Genomic DNA, 24,673 nt, shown 5'->3' with positions numbered 1-24,673 from the left:
ACAAGAGTAGAAACCATCCTTCTGTCCATTAGTCGGGCAAAGGTTAAGTCAACCCGCCTATATCTATTTCTGAATTGCCGTGGGTCAGTTACAGGATGAGGCCCATCTGTGAGGGTTGACATGAAAAAGAGCTCCAAGCCATATCACTAAATGATAAGCACCAGTTAAAGAACATAAATCATAGCTAATACTTACATAATACATGGTGGCAATAGACAGGAGTTCTTTACTGGCATTTGCTCATAATTCCCACAGATTCCTATGGGCAAGTCCTTGCATTATTCCCAATTCATTGAAAGAAAAATTGAAGCAGAGGATATGAACTAGTGAGTCAGCGATCCCTGGACTGGCAAGCGGCCAGACAGGACTTGAACCCAGGCAATTTAACGTCATCATTGATGCACTGAATTACTGCACCGCTTAATGTGTAGTGAGGTGTCATTGGTGTGCGTGAAAATGTATGCCCAAGGGATTTCAAAGCCATGCACAGAATAAACACATGCAAAAGGACAAGATCATGATGGATGTGCCCAAGCCACCAAACACACTAGGCCATTTGTGGTAAAGAAATCTCTTAACATGGCTCTCCTATCCAAGTCTCTGTAACTCCTACCAAGTGATGGGGTGGGGTGGGCATGAAATAGGGCATACATCGCACTAATAGAGTGACACTAATTAGAGAGGGTTGGCTCGTTTTCATTGCCACTCCCCTGGCTAAAAGGAAGAGCCATCTCTGAAGAAGGAGCAGAGAATCCCAAGACCATGAAGGAAAGGCGAAGGGCCACCACAGAGCACATTCGAAATCCCTGTCTGAAGTGGCAGAGGCAGCAGAGGCCAAGCCAGGCCAAGACCAGAGTCCAAAGCAAGTAGAAGAGCCGAGTGGAGACCAGGAAGCAGAGAAGTGGGCTAGCTTCCTGGCCCAGAGACAGAAGCCAAGGGACAACATGGCTGAGAGGCTGAGGGCCAGAGAGAAACTCGGCTGCTGGCTGAAGGGAGGCACTGTTGTGTGCTCACTGTTTACTGATCCTGACTTGTGCTAACTTGTCAACTTCCCTAGATATTCTCTTAATCATGAATACGGCCTGGGAGTTCCGTGTACTCATTGAAACAAATTATTGAACCCAGAAAAGAGGTGGAGTGTCGTGGGAAGAATGATTAGTGTCAGAATAGATCAAGAAAGATGGATGGCGCGAGGTGGCAATCGACTTGGGCTGGTGTGGAGATAGATTCTCTGTCTCCTTCGGGTAGTCAGACGAGGGCACACCATGGCTAACTGAGAGTCCACGAGGAGGAGAAAATATCAAGCGAAAATTAACTCTCTTTATATTTTGGGAACTTTATGTTACGACAAAGGGGAATTATCATATTACTCATCAATCCATAACAATTCCTTTTAATTGAACAGGTTCATTAGGCATGACCTCAGACATTGCAATGGAGTTGGGGTGCACATGGGGACAGAGCAGAGTGAAGCTGTTGAATCTAATTCAGAAAGCACCTGGGTCCTGAGTCTGAAAGCTAGAGAGAACACTAGTACCAGGATGTTGGAAGAGGAGTATTTGAAACCTAGAAGATTGGATGAGATGAGGCTAAAACATGGGGGGGGGGGGTAAATAAGGCAGGAAATAATTTGACAGACAACAGTGGGCCTGGAGAGTTTATGAACAAGAGACTGATATAATTAGGAATGCAGGTGAGAAATGTTAATTTGGTCACAGTCTGAAGTGTATCTGCTCCTTAGAGGCAAGGATGGCAAGCCTTCGTTTTATATACTGTGGACATGTTATCAGGAGAGACCAGTTCCTGGAGAAGGAATCTAGGTAAAGTCAAGGGCAGCAGAAGAGAGGGAGATCCTCCACAAGCGATAATGACCCGGAGGCTGCGACCATGGGCTCAGGCTGAGGGCCACTTGTGAGGGTGGTGTCGGGCCCCGCAGTGCTTTGTTCTGTGTGCGTAGGGTTGACTGGATGGCCCCTAACGACAATGACAGCAACATGAAGGGCACCTTCCTTCGGAGAGAGACTTGTCACAATCCTAGCAAGGAGACCCACTCTGAACAGTCACCAGAGAAATAGAAGAAGGCAGCGAAGGAAAGGGCTAGGAACAAGGTAAGGATGGAGGTAGGCTCAAAGATGCTGCAAAGACGTAAAGTTCAAAAAAAAAGCATCGCTCAGCATTTAAATGTGAACTAATCAGAAAGATGTGAACTACTCAGAAAGATGTCTCCGGAGCCCAGCACCTACAAGTAGAATCTCTTGGAAAACGGGAAGAGAAATGGCAATTCACAACCACAACGTGACACAGAGTTAGGAACGCCCGTTGCCAGATGTCTTAAAGAAGGGCATCCTTGGGACAAGTGCACGGCCAAGTTCTCTCTGTTCCGTACCCCAGAGCAGAGCTACGGAAAGTGTGAATCTTGGACCAGGGCCAGTTCGCAAGCGCTTTGTCACCCTCCTGCTCTGAGACAGAAATTGAAATGAAGAGTGGGCAGTTACAGCAGTCACAGCCGTAAACAGAGTACTATTTACCACGTGTTGGATCGAATAATTTACAACCTATACTTTATTTTCTATATATTTTTCATTGCGTTGTGTTGCAATTCATTTTACTATAATTATAAAAATATAGGAGAGTCCATCACAATGATCGGAGAAAATCAACAGATAAACCTCTGTAATTTGAGATATACCAGTGCAGGGGATACTTCACACTTAGTTAAAAGGTAATTTACTTATTACATCAATTCTATCCTATGGGGAAAAAAATCTTCAAATAAGGAGGACAAGACTACATTTGCTGATTTTTCATAAGCAAAGTGCAAATTCTAGGTTTGGGATTTGCGGTGGGGGAGGGGTGGGTTGGTGTGGGATATTTATCAAACTTTCCCCTCTTCCCCCCTTTTAAAAAGTCTTCTTTTGGAGTTCACAGTTAGTTATCTAAAAAATCTAATTGTTTTTCTCACTTTTCCTCTGGGCCCAACAAATGTGGACGACACGCCAAGGCCTGTGCACTCGGGGGGATTTTGAACAGCACCTGGGATCCTGGGTTCCGAGAGCCTAGCGGTTTGAAGTTCCGGTTGTGTGCTGAGAAAGGACAGCCTTTGCGGGAGGGTTCTCCGAGACCCTAGATGATAACAGATCTCTGACAAAATGCCACTCTAATGAGCGAAGTGTAAATGAATCTGGAACACGCAGAAAAATTCCTCTTGCAAAGCACACAGGTTTTGAAAATGACTGGAGGTGTGGGAGAGAGGACGTGCTCGGCAAAACGTACTGAAAGCGACGTGCCCACCCGCAGATGGTTGACAGAATGTGGAGAAAGGGAGGCCAAGGTAGCAACTCTGCCAGGTACACAGCACCAAGGTGTCTTAGCCCCCTCATCAGAGCAAGAGGAGACTGGAATGTTGCTGGGCCCCTTTAATTGCCCGTCAAGCAAAGCCAAAAAGGGAGGCTTTCTTAGAGAATTCGTTCCAAAGATGAGATTATCCTAGGGGTTAGCAACACAGAAGTTACGACAGCTTCATTTTGGGGGGCAGCGGAGTCTAGGCCTAACTAGCATAATCCCAGTATTAACTGTGTAGTTGACAACTGTCCACGAAGGTGTAGAGAAAGGCTCCATGCTGTCACTGACACTCTGCTCCAAGCGCTGAGTCTGTGATTCTACGAGACTGTTGTGCATAAAAGTATTTTACAGTCAGTTGTCGGTTTGATTTATACTGAATATTAACTCTATTTTAAACCTGTGTATACTAAATTAACGTTTACAGCTTGCATGATTCTACGTTCCCATTCCATGCCACCCTGACTTTTCCCGAGACACTCGGGCTGACTCAGGCAACGTTCCCATCTGCCTGGCAGGTAAACGATTCCGTTACAGAAATGGGCAAGAAGCAGAGCAAACTAGTAAGTGGAAGCATTCTTGTTTGTCTGCCCTTGTCTAGCTGTGGGAATGCACTTATCCCGGGGCATTCTGCCTTATTAGGTCTCCCCTCGATTGTATGGCCTGTGCCTGCAGTGTTCACAGCTCGGTGCTAATGCCCAGCACAGTACTAGGCACAAAGGAGGTGCTTGCTAATGAGCTGAAGAATAAAGGAGCCTCGGAAAGACTGCGGCTGCTTTTCTCTCAGAGATTTCTAGATGACAGTGGGCAGATCTATCCTTTGGTTATGTGGACACTTCTCTCTAACAGCATCCCTGTCACAGCTCTGCATTCATTCAGAATGTTCCCACATCACCTTCCCAAGGAAGCATTAGAATAGCCAGGGTCAACTCCAAGTGCCTCTGCGGGCCAGGGCTAGGAAATGCTGGGCCAGAGGGCACCTTCAGCCATTCACCAGCTCCAGGGTTAATTGCCTTTTACAAACGTGCTTTCTGATAAGTAAAGCTCCCCAAGCCCCCAGGCACTTAAATATTTATCTGCAAATATTTACCAGTGATAAAGAGATGCATGTGGGCTAAGTGGAATTATCTTTCAGATCTTTACAGAGCAGAGAGGCCATCCACCTGACTCTTAAAAACATTCCTTGAATTTCAATCTTCTGCCTCTCTGGGCTTCTCTGTGTCCTTGGATCGGTTACCTGTCTCAGTCAACCTCAGCAAATACCAGTTTGCACACTGTAGCCTCTGCCTTGCTCTTCCAGAACTAGCAGAAGCATCTCCGGGCTCGCGCACTGGCTGGGAGCTCACAAACGAGGGTGCTAGCCTTGACTTTCTGGGACAAGGAAATCTACATTTGTATCTCCAGTGCTCTCCCACAAATGTATAAATAACATGTATGCCATTTGTTATTTTATATACATAGGTATTTTATATAAGATAGAAATGTGTTCGCTACATGTTCACTTGTATATGTATAAATAGCCATGTGCCTGGTGTGCCTTATTTTGTCCTTGCCTCTGTTTTGCTGGTTATTACTGGATCCCTTGATCTGTGTCCTTGGAGGAAAGGGAATAGCAACATCCGCAGTCGCTTAGATTCATTTCGAAAAGAGGCCAGTCCCCCTTCCCAGGGGGTTAAACCTGGCAATGACGGCTCTCACAGGACGAGCCTGATGCGTGTTCCTCAGCACGACAGGCCTGGCATCATTCGCATCTAAGACTGTGCCTCCACTGCCCCCAGAGGGCCAACTGTCCTCTCAGTCACTGCAGACAGCCAATCAACCCAAAGCCAAATGAATAGGCGGTATCCCTGATGGAGTGAGCTACATGGTTGTTTGGGTTCAGTTCAGTCTTGGGGGGCTCATGTCGCACGAGTGGCCCCCACAATGGAATGAACGCAAGCCACAGTGGACGGACTGTCTGGGGGAAGACAATTGGCTGCCAGGTGGCCGAGTCGCCGTGTCTGAATGGTCAGTGGACAAATGTCCAGACTGTAACTTCACTCTCTTCTCTACCGAGTTTAAACACCATGCTACAGCAGTTAAATAGACTCACTCTGGAAACAAGGCGACCTGAGATCGAATCCCATCCTTGCCACTTACCATCTTTTATAACTTGAGGTAGTTAATGCTGTCAACCATTAGTATTGCTTTACCCTATCTATCTGAAATGATTGAGCTGTTTGGAGAATTAAAGAGTTAATCCACATGAAATACTTTGTAAGCATTTGATCAATATTAGCCGTTGTTTTTAAAATTATTGTCTAACAGAACGAAACATTAGATAGGAGTATGACTAGAATTTGTTGGTATGTCAGATGTTCTTAAATTGAAAGAACACATCTTCATTTTCAATTCTCATTAAACATATGATTGTTGTTTTTGTTTTGTTTTGTTTTGTTTTGTTTGCCAGTGGATATGACATCACTGTGAATTATCCTGTTGAAAACCCCAGAGCTTTTCTTGAGTTGACCAAACCATATAACGTTTTAGAGGAGACAATCTGTAAGAAAGTAAGTTTGACAGGGGCCACAGGACCGCCAAGGTCCTTTCACAAATGAGAGGATTTCTGCAAGAACATCTTCAGAAAATATTACCTCAGGTGGTGTGATCCTTGTAGCTGGACTTCAGTTTCCCTGTGGTCCTCGTGGGGCTTCAAACAGGTCACCCTGGTTTGACCGGCTGCTGAGCACTTGCCTTTCCACCAGGGACCCTTGTATAGCTCAGCAAGATCTTAAGACTCACCCAGGGATCTTACTTGGATTCAAGGCCTCTGAGGTGGGAGGCGGAACTTTGAATTCCCAGCGGGAAGGCAAACTGGCATGAACAGGTGTGAAGTCCTGAGTGATTGCCTCAGGGGACCAGACCTCCCTCCCTGCACAGCCTCCCAAGGCAGAGCCCCTTAGCCTCTGCAGGAAGGACTGCAGTGCTGGCTTCTCAGCGGTCCGGGAGGTGGGAAGCAAGGTTCCTTTGGAGTTGCTTCCTTCTCCTCCTGTGAGGCCACTGGTGCTGGAAGCTCATCAGTCCACGGAGTACTTCGAAGAGCCCCAAAGCGTTTGATTGCCCACACTGAAGCAAAGATTGGGGTTCTTCCACGGCCCATACCTGCTCTCGTGAGTTCATGGCTCGTCCTTGAGATCCTGCCGTGGTCTCTGTATTGTTTTCTTACAGCCCGAGATAAAACCCCACCGTTTTAGTCATTTGATTTTTACTGTGTGATTAGTGTAGGCATGATAGAGAGAACAGCACGTAAAGCATTATTTTATTTGGAAGCCAGAAGCACATAATGTTTATTAATAAAGAGCCTGGTTTACATAGATTTTATTATTATTGAGCATAAAATGGTTTATATTACAAGCAAGGGTGAAATTACTAACTAATTAGCCTGTGAAGATCATGTTTAATGGAATATATAAATCTAGGGTGTTGCTTTTTTTAAAAAAAAAACCTTAAGGGTCTTATTCATTAAACATGTACATATGCAGCCTTTATGCTGAGGCAGGGGATTGTGATATACAATTCAAGGTCAAATGATGCATTTTGTGTTTTTCGACGTCTCCGTGCTTTAGTTTCCCTCATTCTTAGCGATGCCAGTTTAAATACAAAGCTACCTTCATGTGAACACCGAATTCAACTATAAAGGAAAGTAATTAATAAAAGCCATATTGAAGAATTGAGAGTTAAATTGTCCTCTCTCTCTCTCTTAATGTCTTTTTTGTCTCTCGTTTTTGGGGCACTATAGGTTAAGATGAGCAGCCCTGGCGGCTCCGTGGTTAAAGCGTGCAGCTGCTAAGTGGAAGGTTCAAACCCACGGGCAGCTCCACAGAAGAAAGCCGAGGCTGTCTGCGCCCGTCACGCAGCGCAGCCTGGGCAGCCCTCAGCGGCAGTTCTACGCTTGTCCCACAGAGAAGGACATTTCAGTTGGAATCTACTGGTTTCTGTTTTAAGACCAGGGCTTGGAACCAGTTTGTTCTGGTTCCATCCACTAACTCGGAATCTACAGTTTAACAAGATCCCTGGGGGATACTTACAGGGCCTCCAGGTGAGTGGACCTAGGACACGGGAGAATCTTGTTACCAGGCAGATTCCGATTCAGCTCAGCTGGGGTGGAAATGAAAATTCTCGACCGGGGAGGGTGAGCAGTAATGAGTCGGTTGGAAGACCTGCTGAAGGCTCACTTAACTCGCCCAGAGGAACCTCGTTTCTCTGATTTTAGAGGCTTACACAACCTTTGTAAACACACCGGCCGTGTATTTCAGTTAAATTTTGTTACGGCCCCATAAAACGTGTCAGGCGTTGCAATAAACTATCAGTCACAGGAAGGCACAAATTGCTGGGGGGAAATTACTAGAAACCATGTCTTAGGAGGAAGAAGGAAACAAAACTCTTTGGGAATTTGGAAAAATAATCCTAAATGTTTCCCTGGAATGTGTGTTTCTCATTTTAGTAAAATAAAGAACGTGTGTTTTAAGGAAAAGTCCGGGGAGTAAAGTGGCGTGGCTACTTGAAGACTCTGTTTTTCTCAAACCCTGGTTCCGGCCTCAAGGCCCCTGGAGAGAAGATCCCCCCCATCCCTCTGCACTGGCTCCCCGACAGCAGGCAGCCTCCCCATTATTTCAGGAGAGGCTTCATGAGAAGCGTGGTCTGATCCTTCCAGTCACTGGGAAAACTCATTTCTGAGAGGCTAGGAGACCCTGAGTTGAAAGAACAAAGACGCCCTAGCTGAGGGATTTGGGGGTGCCATCTCTTCCCAACTCTAATAATAACTCAGAGCGCCTCCAAAACAAGATGAACGTTAACCCCCATGATGAGGAGAGACTTTCAGTCACTCTGTGCCCCACCCCAGTGGCCTCAAGAACAGAGCGCACTACTCCCAATGGCGGTCCCTGCCTGCCACCACCAAGTTCTCATCACCGCGTCTGACGGCAGTGTTTCTGCTTTCAGGTCAGAACTCAGAGCGAGTCTGCACTCATGAAACCACAGATTTGGACCCAGGAAACTGGTGTGGCGGGAGAACCTCCTGCCTTTGCCCTGCAAGGCCTGGGCTTCCAGGACAAGGTGTTTGCAGGCAGGGCAGCAGGGTTGGCCGACGGACACCATCTAAAGATGAACACTGCCCCCTGCTGGGCCGAGGCCGCAGCGCCTCCAGGGAACCACAGATGGGAAGTTCATTTTCATTCTCTCACCTGTTTTTGCTGTTGGTTCTCAAGCGCCAATGCAGAAGGCTGGTGACTGTCAAGTGTCACTACTGGGTGGAAGACAACTTGGCTGATGATCATCCCTCCTCTCTTTCTTTTTAATTACCTTCACCAGCAGGGATTCCTTCCAACGGGAGACCTAGAGAGCAGGGGGGCGGGGTGGGGTGGGAATGAAGCAGAGCACAGAAAAGAGACCAAGGGGTTTCCTAGTTCAGAGCTTGAATGTGGCCAGTCACAATGCCAATGGCTGAAGAGTGACCGGAAGTAGAAGCCCAGCCTTCAAAAGGGCTCTGGGAACACGGGAATTGCCATGTTTTCTGTCCATTGCGTTCTGTCTGCCCCGAGCACTTTGGAAAGAGGCTGGCAGGAGGGAGTGGAGCCTATGGCTGGGGAGCCAGCCCCGAGGAAGGTCAAGAGCACGCATGCCAGCGGATGTCTTTAACTCCGGAAAGCGTCTGAGGAGACTGTGGCCTTCAGATTTGCCCTCTGAGCCGCTGGAGGGAGCTGAGAGGTTCCAACTCCCAATGCCCGTAAAACAATGACTGTGCCCGCCCTTCTCGGGCTGCCCGAAGACCTGCTTTCATGGACTGGCTCCCTCCCGGAGGTTACTGAGTGCCCACTTCCCAAACCCACCCCCCCCCCGGCCCCCAACCCTTAACGGGGCTTCACTGAGGTGGGCCTTTCTGTTCACAAAGAACTTTAAAGACCTCCTGTCAACACTAGGACTTATTCCCTCCCTGTTACAAGCTGGCAAGTGTGGAATGAGGAAGATTAAACATTGTGCTCAGGGCCATCCAGTTAACAGGTGGTCCTGACCTGTTGACCTCTTCGCTGGGGGATGCATCTTGAGAGGAGACACAGAACCCTGCTTTCGAGGTCACCCTATCAACGTGGGTCAACATAAATAAGGGTGCTATGCTGAGATGTGAGACTTATATCATAGTCACCCACTTCACGGATGGTTCCCTGTGGTCAGTAGCATGAGACAGCAAAGCACCCTCGTCGTGCCTTGTACAGAAATACTTCCAGACATATTGCTAACATTATCAAACATTTGGATTGGGTGACATTTTTTAATTATTCAATTTCCTAAGAACTATTATACTCGCAGCATGAATAATATACTTTTCCCAAAATACCTTCCTCTCACAACACTTGCTAATACATCCCCAGATTACTTCCAGAATTATCTTTTAACCCTAAATAAACTATGATCCAATGTCATTCCCCCGTCTGATTTTTCAGGCACTCAATCATACTGTAAGGGAAAGCTGTATTTTCAACCCTCTCCCTTCTTGGAAATAGTAAGGGGTACAAAGTACAATGGTTGTGGCGCTTGGCGGCAAACCACAGTCAAGCCCACCAGCCACTCCATGGGCCAGAGACTGGCTGTCTGCTCCCCTAAAGATTTACAGCCTCGGGAGTGATATGGCTCCATCGCATCAGCAGGCATTGAATCAGCTCCAACGCAATGAGTCTGGGGGCTCTTGGCAGCATTAGGAGCTCTGTAGGAAAATCTTGCAGTTATAAAAACTACTGATCTTGGTTATATCAAACACTTCTCAAGTATAATGAACTCTAAAATTTTTATTATCTTCATTATTCTTAATGGAATACCTATTTGTGTATCCAGGAATCTTGAGAACACAGTACAGGGAATATCAGCTAACGAGATAAAAATCCAGACTGCTCCACCTGGTACATAGAACCTCTGATAGTGCAGCGAATTAAGCATCGAACCACTAACTAAAATGTCAATGGTTCAAATCCATCAGCCACTCTGCAGGGGGAAAAACTTTAAGCCATCCATTTATGTAAAGATTTACCGCCTCAGAAACCCTACAAAGCCATCCGCCTCTGTCCCTCAGGGTTGCTCTGGCCAGAATGGCCTCCATGGCAGTGCGCCTCTTTATAGTTTTTTCTTGGTAACATGGGATATAATCCTTTCCCCAGTTGAAACCGGCCTGCCATCACTGGCTTCTTCACCTGCTCTTCTTCCCATGGCCCCGGCAACAGAACCAACTATTTGTTATTTCCTGTGTTTATCTTGTTCTCTCATGTCTCCCTATCTTTAAATCCTGCTCCTGCTGCCGGGATCAGTTTTGTACTCCATTATCTACCCTGGTGGCACCGTAGTTAAGTGCTCCACCACTAACTGAAAGGTCAGCAGTTCAAACCCACTAGCCGTGATGTGGAAGACAGCTGTGACAGTTGCCCACACAGACGACAGCCTTGGGGACTCCATGGAGCCCTTCTACTCAGTCTTATTAGGTTCCTGAACCGGAATCACCAGCTTTGATCCACCAACCACCTCCGAGCCATTCTTTCAGGCTCAAGTCAACTCTCCCCGCTTTGTGAAGACTCTCTTCCCCCTAAATCTCCTGGGGAGATCTTGATGCCGCTCTCTTTGTATGTCACTTCATGTGGGTATCACCCCCCTCCACACAGCACATCAATGTCTGCCTGCTCAGGAGCTCTTCCAGAACCCCAAAAGGCCTGGGATGCCCAGGAATTAGCATCCTGCCCAAGACGTTCATGGCTGAATGACTGAAGAATTTGAGGCGGGAATTCCTAGAAGTACTGCTTTATTGAAATTAGTCTAATACAGAGTAATTTCATCTTCTCTTAAAATTTGATCATGTTAATAATCACAGTGAACAAAAATCAGTTGCCGCAGTCACGTCCGACTCCTGGGCACCCCGAGTGCTTTAGAACAGCAGAGTGTTGAACCATCCTCACCAGCCAGGGACTCCTTAAAAGCTATGTCTGCTGAGTGATCGCTATGTCGAGACCAGCACCATCACTTAACATGGAATTGCTTGTTTACTAAACCTCATGACCTCCAAGTCTGACTTGTCGTCATACAGAACAGAGTAGAACTGCCCCCTTTGGGTTTCTCAGACTGACAGTCTTCTCAGGTCTCCTAAAGAGCAGCTAATAAGATAGAGCCTCAGTTAGCAGCCCGATGGGTAGCCGGCTCCACCCTGGGACTCCAAGGTTTAAAATCGAGAAAGCACCATACTCACTCAATCTGTGTGCTGAGCAAAGAATCCGGGAAGTTAGACTATGTGAAGAAGGATACGCCATCGGGCTTGAGGGAAGCTTATTGACCACCTGAGATGTGCATATGACACGATCTTGCTTGCTACAAGTGGGAGGAACTGGAAGCACTTGTTGATGATCAAGAAGTGTCATCTTCCATATGGACCACAACTTAACGTAAAGAAAACAAAGACCCTGACACTAGGTAACATCATGACAAGCAGGGAAAAGACTGACGCTGTCAACGAGTTCATCTTGATTTAATCAATACTCAGCAGTGAAGAAATCAAAGGTAAACCTCCTACATGAGACCTCTTTAATGTGTTGAAGAGCAAGGTTGTTGCTTTAAGAACTAAGATGTGCCTGACCCACGTCATGGTAGCTTCCTTTGTCTCACAGGCAGGTGACAGTTGGACATTGAATAAAGGCCGAAGATCCGATGCATCTGAATAACGATGTTGAAGAAGAATGTTGACAGTACCCTAGACGCCAAAAGAACTAGCCCATCCGTCTCGGCAGAAGTACAGACAGAATGCTCCTGAAAAGTGAGGACGGTGAGGCTTCGTCTCACGTGGCTTGGAGGCGCTGTCAGGGACAGAGCAGTTGGTGGAGAAAGGCATCCTCCTGGGTAAGGCAGAAAGGCCGCAGGAAGGAGGAGCCCGGGACGAGGGGGCTTGACAGAGCGGCTGCAGCAAGGAGCACACCCGTGAGAACTCCGTGAAGGAGGGTAAAGGACCGAGCAGCCTTTCCCTCTGTGGCCCACGGGGCCTTTGGGAGGCAGCCCTGACTCAAGAGCACCTAACAACAACAACAGCCGTATTTAATGCTCACACCGTGGGATATATGTCATCATGTCCATTTTACAAATAAGGAATCAAGGCGCACAGAAATTAAGTCATTTGCGAACTGACATTCCTATCAAATTTCCCCTTTGCTACTCTATGGTCATAAGCTCGTGTGTCTATGCAAATATGGATAAGGTTCACTTCGAGAAGCGTGGACCAGTTAGGTATGAGTTTTCCTCCATTCTGCCAAGGAGGAGCAAAAACTATACTCAGATATTTATGGTGCTTCGTAGGAGGATCACAGAGGAACTACAAACCAGTCTTGGCAAAACCCACCTGTCAGGCTCTTGGGGAAAATAAGAGAGAGCATGATAAAGAAGATCTGAAATGTTATTAATTTCATAAAAACAAAATAGTGTTCAGGGGTTACTGGAAGGAATGGCTGGAGGCCAATCCCCAAGCAAACCTTCTGCTGCGCTGTCTCTGTGTTGATGGCAGTCGCGACTGTGTGTCAAGGTGTGCTGGCTGCCACGACAAGGACCACCCCCACAGAAGGACCCTCGATGAGCTGGCTTGGCAGAGTGACTGCCACAAAACGCACACGCTGAAGACCTACCGGGCGGATGGTTAAGACATCCTTAACGTGTCTCCGCCCACAGCCCAGCTGTTTCCGTCTTACAAAGAGGGAAACAGGCTCACTGATTCAGTGGCCCGCTCCAGTCATCCATTCAGTGTGTAACAAAGTAAAGCTCGAGTCCAGACTCCAACGTCTATCACCTTTCCTGCATGCCTCCCTGCCCTTCTAAAGACTCCAAGGAAACCCAGTGATCTTCCGAAGCCTGTTGGAATTGTGACTGTTCCTGTGAAATTATATACAGTTTTGCTTTTGTTTTTCTGCGAATTTAAGCCTGGCCCGGCCTTCCAAAGCAGACTGCTGATCTCGAGACAGAGTGGTAACTTTGTCTATCACTGCAGCATGTAGAAGACACACTCACTGAACTCTTGATCCCTGATCAAAGGAGGCCCAAATGTGAACGTGTGGGCCAAGTGGGTGGAAGACCCTAGTGACGTTCAGGCAGCCGCCAGAGTCTGCCTGGGAGAAGGCTCTGGGTGTTTGTCTAAGACCCCGAGCGTGGGAAACCCAGGCGTCCGCCCGGCTGGTCTCTCCCTGGCCCTGCGACAGATCGCTTCACTTCTCAGGGTCTGCGGGGTCCTCGCTCATAAAACAAGCGCTGATCATTCCCTGGGGGTCCTTCTGGCTCTACCGTCTAGAGTGATGTTTTCACCATTGCAGGGAGACAAGCGTGCTGGCACTCCTGGCCAAGGATTTGCCTTGTTGGTGGTTTGCCTAAGATTTTGAAAGGCTAACTACAGGGTTCGCTGTAGACAGCTTGAGAAAACAGGCCTGCTCCCCTGCTCCCTAACAGGCCTGTTGCCGAGGCTTTGCTCCCAGAAAGGGGGTCTCGGGCTTTCTGTAGCCCTCGCGGCAACACCAGTGCAGCAGTTCGGCAGTCACAGCAGCGCTCGAAGGAGTGGAGATCATTGAACAGCCACACACACACACACATACATACACACACACACACACACACACACACACACACACACACACACACACACACACACACACACCCTTCATTTATGACGGCCGTGGCTGCTCGAGGAAAACTGGTATTGACAGGGCCTCCACGATGCCCCAAGGAGGGACGGATGCACCTCTAAAATCAACTTGCAATATCACTGAGCTCACATACCCGTTGTTTAGTGGCCAAATGAAGACCCCCCCCTTTATTTTTCCATATCCCTATTACCGATTCTCCTCACACTACCTAATATTCCCCACTCTCTTGCCGGTCTATTTGGGAGGGAAAGGCTGGAGGAGTGGTGGAGTGGCCACTGGTATCAGGTCTCTGAGACTTGGCACATGCCTTTCTCTCAGTTGCATTTGTAGCCTGGAAGAAAAACGATCCCGCTGAATCCCAGACAGGACCCCACAGCAGGAAAGGAGAACAGAGGGGTCAGGGTGTAGGCAGTGGGGCAGTAGCCGCTCCTCCCAAGGCCCTCCCCAAATCATCCTAATAGAACTCTGGGTGAATTCATGCAGTATTCTCGGCCAGCTGCATTCTCTACTGAGGCACAGAGTGTGGCCTTCAGGAACACCACATTACAGAGATTTATCCTCCGTGGGCATTTACCTAATGGAACCCTTATGGCACTGCGGGCTAGGTGCTGTGCTAACTGCAAGATAGGTGGTTCAAACCTACCAGCTGCTCAATCGTCTGCTCCCATAAAGATGTACTGTCTTGGGAACCCCCGAGAGTGTTGCTGAGACCCAGACTCAACTCATGGCAGCCAATGGTTGTATTTTGCCTTTGTTTGTTTGCTTTGTTCTTCAGTTGAGTCCTTACCTATCTACCACCACCCTTCCCACCTGACAGTGTACTGGTTCATAGTACCTAGTTTTATTCCTATTGAGTTATCTAGTCTTTCACTGGATAGATAGTTAAGAAATATCTACTGTGTGCCAGGCACCACCTTTTGTCCATCAGGTTGTCACACTTTGGGGGTGGTGCTATGATGTAGAAGTCTATGCCACTGGTTTTGAGAATGCCCGCTGGGTCACCCAGAGCAAGCAGTCTTCAGTGGAGCTTCCAGACGAAGAACAGACATTGTAAGTCATAAAAAACTAAATGGAACACCTAAAGAGAGTCTAGATATTACTGAGCTGAAATGGGCCACCATTGGCCATTTTGAATCATCAGATCTGTCTTGGAAAAAGTACAACCAGAATAGTCCTTTAAGGCAATGGTGGTAAGACTTTGCCTCATGTGCTTTGGACACGTTGTCGGGAAAGCCCAGTCCCTGGAGAACATCAGGAGGGACAGGGATAAAGAAGGCCCTCGACAGGGTGGAGAGACACCATGGCTACAACAAGAGGTTCAAACAGAAGAAGATCGTGAGGGCTGTGCAGGACCGGTCAGTGTTTCCTTGTGTCGGACATTGATTGCTTCACTATGCTCGAGAACGGACTCAGTGGTACCACATAACAACAATGTGCCAGGCACAGCGTCAGGGACTTAGGAAAGAACATGGGGCCAAATAAGCAAAAATCCTCATTCTCGGGGAGCCCTGAGAACACAGAGGTTACACACCTGGCTGCTAACCAGAAGATCAGGGGTTTGAATCCACCAACAGTTTCCTAAAGATTTACAGCCTTTGAAACTCGATCTTTTCTATCCTACAGGGTCTTCATCCATTACTGTAATTGAGCAAGTATTACACTTGATTTTAGTTCATTGTAGAGTCTCTCTGTATTTTTCATGAGATGAATTTTCCTACTCTTTGACAAGTTCTGGGCTTCACCGGTAGCTTCATCTGTTTTCTCATTTATCTCAGAAAGAAAATCACAAGATCATTCGTTCTTTCGAAGGAGCCCAGAGGGCACCAGCAGCTTGTGATTGGCTATTAATCGAAAGGTTTGCCATTCAAATCCACCCAGCAACTCTGTGGAAGTGACAACCCGGTAATCTGCTTCTGCTACTGCTACACCCACGGAAACCTCCTGGACCAGTGAGTTCTCCCACTAACACGTGGAATCACAGTGAGTGGGAGGGGCTGACTCAACTGTTGCTAACAACAACAGGGAATGGGAATGATGAAAGTCAAAGGAGAACAGGATGGACCCGTTACATCCTATCAGGGCAAGGATGGGAAACTGGGATTTCAAAAGCCTGCGGCACAGATTAACCATCAGAGACCAAAGCACAATGCTTTTCATACCCTTCGTTCGACTTAAGCCCAGTGCTGGCACTAAGATCATCAACAAAGTTCCCTACACCAACTCCGCGGGGACCCTTCTTGGCTGATTTCTGACAACTCCATTACACTGATTTCGACAAAATCAACCAGGGTCGTGACAGTGAAATGCATACAGCACGCTGGTCAGAGGCCGTGGACAGAAGTTCCAAGCATGAACTCAAAGCCAGAACTCCGGATTTACCCTGTAATTATTTTATTTTCGACTCTCGCAAGTCTCAATCAAATTGCTATCCTAAGCTCAAAGTACACTTTTGCAAAAACATCTAAAAGCCAACTTATACTTAAGTGTAAAAATGTACATATTAAATACAAATGATTCAGCACCACGAGGCAAATTTTACATATGGCCTAAAAGTATCTTCTCCAAAGTCAACCGACCCAGAAATAACTTTTATCATCTTTATAAATGTTTGAAAATAAAGTCTCTCTCACTCTCTCTTTTCCAAAATCAGCAATATAGCCTGTCCTGGGTGGTGTTAAATAGAGGAGAGTTCCTCTAGGGTGGGTTTTACCACTCCTGCACATCTTACAGCCTTTCTTACTTCTTCTGATGGTTTGGTCATACTGACAGCTCACCCCCTTAAAAGTAGGCACAGATCACAATGCTAGTGGGGGTGGGTGGGAAGGGGGTAGGTGCTTGGCTCAAGATAAAACAGGGTTTTAGTCTAGGGTGGAATCCCTGGGTGGTTTAAACAATTAATGTAGTCAGCTGCTAACCAACTTTTGAAGGTTCAAGTTCAACCAAAACTGCCTCCAAAGAAAGAGTTAGTGATCTACTTCTGAAAAATCAGCCAATGAAAATCCTACAGAGCACATTTCTACTCTGGCATGTATCCTATCGCCCGGAGTTGAATTTGACTCAATGGCACCTGGTTGACTATTGATTTTAGGAAATTGCTTAGATTGGCCTTTCTGCCACGAGGGACAAGGTCGAGCTAGCTGTTGGACTGGTGGTGTAGGGTCAACTAGTCTTCTAGGCAAAGCCTAAGCCATGCCTTAGAGACCAGCCGAGCAGAGAAATCCAGAGCCATGCAACCTACTCTGTCTAGATGAAGCCGACCGGACAGACAGGAAAGACACTAGGCTTGGTTGGACATCACTGCTATTTGTCCAGCACACACGGGAATAGGTTTGCTGTGAACTTGGCAGGGGGCAAGATCCTCTGATGGTATGATCTAGTATCGTGTGGTCGATTCCATGATGAAGTTCTGCTAGGCAGTCAAGCAACTGTGGTGGGGATAGACCCCTTTAATCCGGTCACAGCCTTGCTATGATTGAGGGAGGTTTTGTTCAGGCGTGGCCTAGCCTTGGCAGTAATGGGCAGTGCGTGGAGGCTGGCTCACTCCGACTCCCTGTTGGATGTGGCTCCTCCATTTGGTTCTTAGACCTCTTGCTATGTTGAGTGCCAATCCAGAAGCCATCAGTGGACTGCCGACCTTCGATTCATTTTGGCCATTCTCAAGTTCATTCTGCTTGGCAGCCACCAGCCCAAAGCCTGTGGCCTCATCTTCCTGCTTCCTATTCGTCAGCCCCTGCAGTTACAAGAATCAGGAGACACCTTCCTGAGAACTGACCTAAGGACTTCTCCTGGAAAGGGCTTCCCCACTTCTACAACAGGGGATAAGCCATCTCATGATGCAGATCTCTTTCTATAGAACTACAAGCGTCACTGCCTTTGCTTCTCTAGAGGACCCCCGTCTGACACAATCCATTAAGCCAATTTTGAAAATCAACTATACTGTTTCTACTCAAAGCCTAACTCCTCTTCAAGACCAGCAAGAGCCTGGAACCCCCCTGAATGGCGTGTGTGATGATGCGGGGTGGGGGTGGGGGGGCTCCAAAGGGCAGGAGATTGGATGCGTTTCTATTTCTTTGGGAAATTCAATGAAAAGAATCCATCTCCAGACTAGTGATTAAAGGTGAGAGAATGCTCCTTGTGTTCTGGCACACTGCGGTCCTCCTGAACGGTTCCTCCCTCCCTCCCCGCCCCCAGGGCTGTGGACCTCGCGGTTCCGAGTTCAGGTTCCAGTGAGTGTTCTTCTATGCTGTGTTCTGTACAGACACAAGCAATTCCCTGCTTCAAACAAGGAGGCTGATGTAAAGGAAGGAAGGAAGAAAGAAAACACCCTCTCAGAGAGCTCCTGAGACAGCCAATGATTCTGACAATACAACCAGTTGATGAATTAAGTGTAAATGACTCAGAAACATGTGGCTTAAATTTCCCTCTGTGTACACATGGGCTTAAACATTCAGAGAAAGTGCTTCAGAAAACATATTCAGAATGGTCCTGAACCCAAAATGTTGGAAGAAAATAACCTGAGAAGTAATTTGACAACTTGAAAGGCCGGGCCGAACTGGGTGAAAAATGCACGTGGATACCGGTAGGGCGAAGTGGCAGAGGTCTCCACCGCCCGCCGCTTGGGGCGATAACTCTAGGAGGTGGAGTGTGCTGTGAAGCGAGGCCTCGGGGCCTGGAGCTTGTCTGGGTTCACACTCACCCAGGGTTTGTTTTAGTTTGGTTTTCATGAGAGGAGAACATTGTAATGATTTCCACTACCACCCGGCCACCCCGTCATTTTATTTCCATCGCTAAAGCCCCCGGGGAGAATCTACTCCGTGTGACAAAGAAATATGTCTTCTCTGTGTGTCACAGACCTTGGATGGCATCCAGCACCCCCTTCTCCCCGGAGGCTGCTCTCATCCGTTTAGGATTTGCATTTCATTGCCATCCACTGAACCCAGCGAGGAGAAGTGGCCTGAACGTCGCGAGCTAGAAGCTTCCATTTTGCAGCTCATTCTGCACTCGGCCTGCATTGCCAGGAATCTAAAGCCAAAGCTGATTTAAAATGCATACAGGAAAAGAACATCAACACTAGAGCACTCGGTCTCTCTCTCTCTCTCTCTCTCTCTCTCTCTCTCTCTCTCTCTCTCTCTCTCTCTCTCTCTCTCACACACACACACACACACACACACACACACACACACACACACACACACACACACACCTACCCCTTTCCCAAGACCTTGCTCAGCCTGGAGACCTTTATTTCATGTTTCATTTCATTCAGGGTCACTAATTATTACCGTGTCCACGTTTCCCTTACCCTATTGAATCTCTCCCTATGTCCTCATCTTAAGTTTTCTGGACCCACGAATCTTTACCTTGTAGTAGGAAACAAAACCAACTTTGAAAATGTGGACATTAAGAATTTAAATGAGGAAGTCGGAGGAGAAGGGTTAGGTAGAACAATCTAATTTGAAAAAGTATTCCTTTAATGGAGAACATTTTGTGATGATACATAAAAAGTCATGCACCATCTCCTGTGTCTTAGGAGCGCTGGTTGGTGGCTTAGCGGTCATGCGCTGGGCTGTGAACACAAGGTCAGCCGTCCAAAATCACCCCCCCACCCCCCCCCACCCTCCGCTCTTGGGAAAAGATGGAGCTTTCTACTCCTGTGAGCCATTATCATCTTGGAAACCCACAGGGGCAATCCTATTGGGTCACTATGAGCTGGAGTCAATTTGATAGCTGTGACTTTTTTGTTTCTTAAGTGCTGTGTATTATTGTCCTTAGAAACATAATTAAAAGAGCGATGGGATTTTTTTTAAGTGAAGTGATTCCTAATAGGTGGTTTAGCTAGGGCTAGAAAATAGCCTACTAATGTAAAGGCATGGGGTCTTATTGGCTCCATGGGAGAATGCTTGACTTCCAGTGGGCCTCCTACACACAGCGTGCACCTGTCTGTTCATGGTGTAATTATATAATCTTACCAGTCAGTGGTAGAGAGTTGGAATCATAAACAACAGAAATCAAATGGCCTAACTGACTGTCTGCAAAGCATGTCTAAATTTCAATGATGGATCAATAGACAAATAAGAAGGAAAGAGCGGGGAAAAGAAGAGGAGGAGGAAGAGCGGGGGCTGGGGGAGCTTGTGTATTGTTATGACACCGAACAGGTTTCAGCAGCCTGTTTGTTCTGTGAGACCCGCCAAGTAGAAAGGCCAGCTCAATGCACTGAATGCAGAGAAATCAGTGAACACACATCCTTTGGGTCACAGTGATTCCATCTGCAACCTGTCATGGGGATGGCAGACCTTGGCAGAGTTTTGTTCCATTGTGCCCCAGTGCTGGGCGGTGAACAATATGGAAATAGACCTTGATCCTAAATGGCACTTCTATTTCTTTAAAGTGCCACTCAAATCTCCTTAGCAACGTTCTATGAGCGCCTTGCAAGAGGTGAACTGTTTCCCCTGCTCTGCGGGCTCTTGAAGAGTCAGAAGTGAGGCTCCACCACCGTGAGCTGGGCTTGGTGGGTCTTTGGTTGGCTGGTTTGGGGGTTTTGCATCTCCCCTCCTCTCTTTCCTGCCTTAGCTAATAGCACCTCCAGACGCCACCTCTTTTCCCATCCCCTCGTGCCTGAGAGGCCACAACAGCTGCCGATTTAGTTGACACATGAGCCCCTCAGCCTGAATTGGTGTAACCCATCATAGTCTAATCTGTGCCCTCGTCTGTGAATCATCCCATCCTCCACACTGTGGCCCTACTGATCATTCCAGAGCTCACCCTACTGATCATTCTAGAGCTCACCCTACTGATCATTCTAGAGCTCACCCTACTGATCATTCTAGAGCTCACCCTACTGATCATTCTAGAGCTCACCCTACTGATCATTCCAGATCTCACCCTACTGATCATTCTAGAGCTCACCCTACTGATCATTCTAGAGCTCACCCTACTGATCATTCTAGAGCTCACCCTACTGATCATTCCAGATCTCACCCTACTGATCATTCTAGAGCTCACCCTACTGATCATTCTAGAGCTCACCCTACTGATCATTCTAGAGCTCACCCTACTGATCATTCTAGAGCTCACCCTACTGATCATTCTAGAGCTCACCCAGAGTGCTTGTCCTGCTTGAATCCTTCTCTGGCCGGTTCTCAAGGGTCACAGGGTGGAAGAAAGAGAACTTTCTAGTCTCCCCGGGGCAGCTTTCATGATTCTGTACCATTTTGACAATATGCATTTTCATTCCTTTCCATTGTGGCCTGTTGTGGGAGTGAAGTGAGGTGTAGCAGGTTTTGAAAGTCGTGTGGGTTTCTGTGTCTCCCCAGAACAGGTGTTGAAGTCCTGCCCGGTACCTGTCCAGATGTTCTTGTTGAAAATAGGGTTCCTCAAGTGTGGTGAAGAAGGCGGATGGTGCCCGGCTACTGAGAGATATAGCGTCTGGGGACTTAAAGGCTTGAAAGCAAACAAGCGGCCATCTAGCCCAGAAGCAACTGAGCCCACACGGAAGCAGCACACCAACATAGGTGACCATGAAGGACAGAGGAGACCAGGTCTCCAACATCAAAGATGGGGTGGTGGTGAGAATCACGTCACCGTGAAAGAGGGGGAGTGCATGATGGGGACCCAATGCCCACCTGTAGAGAGCTGAACACCCCTTCCAGAGGGGTAGTGAGGAGGAGATGGGCCACACAGGGTTCAGTGTAACAGCAATGAAACTCAAAACCTTCCTCTAGTTCCTGAACGCTTCCTCCCCTCCCAACCATCATGACCCCAATCCTACCTTGCCTTGCGGACCTGGTTGTACCAGAGGATGTACAGTGGTGCAGTGGGGATCTGGAGGCACAGGGAATCTAGGACAGACGAACCCTTCAACACCAGCGGTGGGAGTGGCGACACCAGGAGGGAAGAGCATGTAGAAAGGGAGAACCGATCTCGGAGATCTATGTGTAACCTCCTCTCTGGGAGATTGTCAAGGGGGAGGTGGGTGAGGGGAGACGCCGGGGAGTGTAAGATAAGATATAATAATTATTTATAAACTATCAAGGGACCAGGGGTGGGATCGGGGAGGGAGGGGGATGGGGGGAAAAAAGGGAAAACGAGCTGATTCCAGGAACCCAAGTGGAAGGTGAATTATGAGAGTGACGAGTGCAACGAATGTATAAGGGTGCTTTGCTCATGTGATGTATGTACAGATTGTGATAAGAGCCTTATGAGCCCCAATAAAAAGATTAAAAAAAAAAAGAAGAAAGAAAATGATTAGAGCAAAGCATGTACGGATGTGCTTTATACAATTGATGTATGTATATGTTTATGTATGGGTTGTGATAAGAGTTGTATGAGCCCCTAATAAAATGTAAATAAATAAAAATAAATAAATAAATAAATGTATGTAGAAAAAAAAAAAAAGAAAATAGGGTTCCTTTTTCCCTAGTGTTAGAGTAATGAGTTTAAGGCAGATTAGGGCAGTTCCTAAACCTAATGGCTTCTCAGCCATGGAAAGAAAACAAAAAGAAAGAAAGCAGACTAGACACAGAGACAAACGTGAGGAAGACAGACACCAGCACAGCTGACACCAAGGCGTGCCAGGGAGGGTGACAGTTGCCAGGAAGAAGGACAGAGACTCACGGATGGCATCAACACGGCTGACACCCTAGGATTTTTCATTTTCACTTGCAAACCCTGAGGAAATCACTGTGTTCCTGAAAGCCCCTCGCTGGTAGCATGCACGTTCTGGCAGCACCACATCGGACAAACCATCTCTGGTTTTGCGATAGTCTCTTCCCCCTCCTCGCTGACCCGCGGCCTCGAGACTCTCCCAGGCCCGCGATGGCACTTCCCCCTCTGTCTGCCATGCTCCTCCCTTCCTGTGGAAATGGATTTGTTCCCAACACTCGAGCCTTTCCTCCAGAGTGAAGGGAGCAGCCCCGCCCCTCCTGACAAGGTGTTAGTTGCCTGTGTCCCCCACCCAGAGGCTCCCTGAGCGGGAGAGGAGACACTCCGGGTCTCTGCTACCCCCGTTGTTCTTAAGCACCTAAAACAACAGAATGAAACACTGCCTAGCCCAGCACCTTCACCATGATTCTCTCAGCCACTGTGCCAGTACAGCTCGTTGTTATTCCTGGGAGACACTTTATTATTTTTTTATGAACTAGATTCATTCACGTATAAATAAATGGATGCAGGAAATCATAGTAGGTCTGTCTGTGGTGACCACCTGGTTTCCTGAAGAGGTAATAATAATATCTAATTACTGCACAATCAATCCAGTTTAGTGAATAGCCAGATGATGGCATAAATGAAGCAGTTACCCTAGTCATCTAACATGCAAAGGAGACTTAAACTTCAAACACCAAACTCACTGCCTTTGAGTCAATGCTGACTCCTAGCGACTGACCTCGCATGGGTTTCAAAGACCGTGATGTGGAGTAGAAAGCCCAACCTTTCTCCTGAGGAGCTGCTGGTGGTTTTGAACTGCTGACCATGCCAGTGGCAGCCCAATAACATAACCACTACCCCACCAGGGCTCCACAAAGATGAGCCATTTGTTAATCTAATCTTACGAATGCACGCACTCTTAACAAAGTATCTAAAATGCTAAGCTCACTGCCATCAAGTGAATTGATTGCAAGTAATAGCAACTCCCTATCTATGCGTCTGTCCGCTATGCTGAATAAAAAGTGCTAACATTTTATTGAGTGCACACTGTGCACGAGACATTATATTTAAAGTCATTGATATGCACAGGCTCGTGCCATCCCCAGGCTGGAGGCCCAGGAATCACGGAGTTTATGCCTGGTTAACAAGACCAGCAGCTAACCCAAAGGACAGAGATTCAAATCCTCTCAGAGGCATTTTGGAAGGCCCCAGGATCACACTCTAAATTCACGGTGTTCGCCACAGAGCCCACCATGCTGCTCGGGCACACCTGGGGGAGGGTCAGCGTGGATTGCGATTAACCTGTTAGCAACTGGTAAGAGAAGGCACCGACTCTGAGGATGTGCGCTTTACAGATGAGCAACGACCCCAGGCCATCAGTAGGCAACCGGCAGAGCAGGGCCGAGAGCAGGGCCTGACTGCACAGCACACGCCCTCAGCCCATGGCTGTGTTGGGTCTGTGTACCCCGCGTGGCTTAGTGAAACCGCATCCGTGAGTGTCCTAGATGCAGGGCGTCTGGTCTTCCTCCTCTGGAGGCCCCGGATGAACTCGCACTTTCCCTTAGCAGCCAACTCCAAAGCTGCCCCAGAGGGGCTCTCTGAATTGGAATTCCTCAGAAATGCACAGCCTTCTGGAATAGATTATGGACTAATAGACTATTCCTTCTCGAATAGACTATGGACTGACAAAGGAGCCAAGGAAGCACCCCCAGAGCGCTCCCTGGAGACAAGCATGGCGAGGCTGTCTTCTAGACTCTGAACGTGTCCTCCGGAGAGCCCAGGCCCTGGGAAGCACCCCGTGCTTGGCAAAGCAGAGGGGCAGCGAGAAAGAGGGAGCTGTTTGACAGGATGGATTGTCACAGTGGCTGCAACAGTGAACAATTGTGAGACTGGCACAGGACAGGGCGGTGTCTCCTTCTGCTGAACAGGAGCTCGTTGTGAGTCAGAACGGGCTGAAGGACACGCACCCTAACAGCCACAGCAGCATGAGCTGGAGCCCTCTGCAAAGC

Source organism: Tenrec ecaudatus, chromosome 13 (genome assembly GCF_050624435.1).
Source record: "Tenrec ecaudatus isolate mTenEca1 chromosome 13, mTenEca1.hap1, whole genome shotgun sequence".
Classification (NCBI taxonomy): Eukaryota; Metazoa; Chordata; class Mammalia; order Afrosoricida; family Tenrecidae; genus Tenrec; species Tenrec ecaudatus.
The sequence above is the reverse complement of the archived record's forward strand: the minus strand, read 5'-3'. Positions refer to the sequence as shown.